Source organism: Salvelinus sp. IW2-2015, unplaced genomic scaffold (genome assembly GCF_002910315.2).
Source record: "Salvelinus sp. IW2-2015 unplaced genomic scaffold, ASM291031v2 Un_scaffold5035, whole genome shotgun sequence".
NCBI lineage: Eukaryota > Metazoa > Chordata > Actinopteri > Salmoniformes > Salmonidae > Salvelinus > Salvelinus sp. IW2-2015.
The window spans coordinates 5098-7433 of record NW_019946303.1 but is presented as its reverse complement, the minus strand read 5'-3'; the positions used below and the strand labels follow the sequence as shown (position 1 = coordinate 7433).

General features: G+C 45.8%; 1 long non-coding RNA gene across 1 annotated transcript; it reads right to left on the bottom strand.

Moving 5' to 3' along the window:
• Nucleotides 1–539: 539 nt before the first annotated feature.
• Nucleotides 540–2094, bottom strand: LOC139026536 (uncharacterized). Its single transcript, XR_011478360.1, has 2 exons — nt 2048–2094; nt 540–1746 (listed from the first exon to the last, which is right to left on the bottom strand). It is a non-coding gene; the product is annotated as an uncharacterized lncRNA (long non-coding RNA).
• Nucleotides 2095–2336: the final 242 nt, after the last annotated feature.

Sequence of the window (2336 nt, the reverse complement as noted above, 5' to 3'; positions counted from 1 at the left end):
CCGCCACCTATAAAAAGCCAGACTACGGTTTGCACATGCACATGGTTACAAAGATCGTACTTTTTGGAGAAATGTCCTCTGGTCTGATGAAACAAAAATATAACTGTTTGGACATAATGACCATCGTTATGTTTGGAGGAAAAAGGGGGATGTTTGCAAGCCGAAGAACACCATCCCAAACGTGAAGCACGGGGGTGGCAGCATCATGTTGTGAGGGTGCTTTGCTGTAGGAGGGACTGGTGCACTTCACAAAATAGATGGCATCATGGGGGGGGGTAAATTATGTGGATATATTGAMGCAACATCTCAAGACATCAGTCAGGAAGTTAAAGCTTGGTCGCAAATGGGTCTTCCAAATGGACATTTACCACAAGCATACTTCCAAAGTAGTGGCAAAATGGCTTAAGGACAACAAAGTCAAGGTATTGGAGTGGCCATCACAAAGCCCTGACCTCAATCCTACAGAAATAAATTGTGGGCAGAACTGAACAAGTGAGTGCAAGCAAGGAGGCCTACAAACCTGACTCAGTTACACCAGCTCTGTCAGGAGGAATGGGCCAAAATTCACCCAACTTATTGTGGGAAGMTTGTGGAAGGCTACCCGAAACATTTGACCCAAGTTAAACAATTTAAAGGCAATGCTACCAAATACGAATTGAGTGTATGTAAACTTCTGATCCACTGGGAATGTGATGAAAGAAATAAAAGTTGAAATAAATCATTCTCTCTACTATTATTCTGACATTTCACATTCTTAAAATAAAGTGGTGATMCTAACTGMCCTAAGACAGGGAMTTTTTACTAGAATTAAATATCAGGAATTGTAAAAAACTGAGTTTAAATGTATTTGGCTAAGGATGTATGTAAACTTCCCGACTTCAACTCCCGAAAGGATAGTTGTTGTTGACAGATTAGTCCGTGTGCTAAACAGATTAGTCCGTGTGCTAGTCGTTGTTCCTTTAAGGGTGAGGTCACGCGAGGCAGAACGCAGCGACAAGAGGTTTTAAGGAGCAGAGTTCAGTCCCCTTTCCTTTCTTCATTACGTCGTTCGTTCCTTTCTTCATTACGTCGTTCGTTCCTTTCTTCATTAAGTCGTTCGTTCCTTTCCTTTTTGCCCCCCCCCCCCTCTCCCTTCTCTCTTCCACCATTCTGTATCAGTCCTTCAAGGCCTCACACAACAGGAGGCCAGAGTCTCTCCATCCCTCCATCCCCTTAGTCCACCTGCAACTCGCAACACTATACAGTGTAAAACAGAGTTATAAATATTTTAATGCTACATTGTGTTTATACTTCCTTCAAAAATAAGGTATTAAGCAACCTGATACAAAGTGCATTCTCTCTTTTGTCTTCGTCGTCTGTCTCGTCCTCCTCCCTCTCTCCATCATCAAGTTGTCTGTCATGTCACAGAGGAGCAGTAGAAGGATCGCTCTGATGGGGGAGGGGGGGGGAGGGGTCAGGGGGTGATGCCAGCTCCAACTTGCAGGTGACTGCCTCTACGCTGAGGTCTTGAGGGGTCTCTTCTCAAACAGACACACCTACGCTGCCTCTAAACTGAGGTCTTGAGGGGTCTCTTCTCAAACAGACACACCTACGTGCTCTAACAATGAGGTCTTGAGGGGTCTCTTCTCAAACAGACACACCTACGCGCTGCCTCTAACTGAGGTCTTGAGGGGTCTCTTCTCAAACAGACACACCTACGCTGCCTCTAAACTGAGGTCTTGAGGGGGTCTCTTCTCAAACAGACACCTACGCTGACTATATAGAGTTTGAGGGGTCTCTCTCAAACAGACACACCTACTGCCTCTAAACTGAGGTCTTGAGGTTTTCTCAACAACACACCTACGACTGCCTCTAAACTGAGGTCTTGAGGGGTTTTCTCAAGACACACCTACGCTGCCTCTAAACTGAGGTCTTGAGGGTCTCTTCTCAAACAGAACACCTACGCTGCCTCTAAAAAACTGAGGTCTTGGAGGGGTCTCTTCTCAAACAGACACACCTACGCTGCTCTAAACTGAGGTCTTGAGGGGTCTTTAATAGACAACCTCACACTGCCTCTAAACTGAGGTCTTGAGGGGTCTCTTCTCAAACACACACCTAACGCTGCCTCTAAACTGAGGTTTGAGGGTCTCTTCTCAAACAAGACACACCTACACTGCCTCATAGAACGAGGTCTTGAGGGGTCTCTTCTCAAAACACCCGACAACTACTGCCTAAAGACACTACGATCTAAACTGAGGTCTTGGAGAGGGTCTTTATATATAAAGCGCTCAAACCATGCAAACCTGCCCACGCTACCCAGTCCAGTCCAGTCCGGTCTAGTCCAGTCTAGTCCAGTC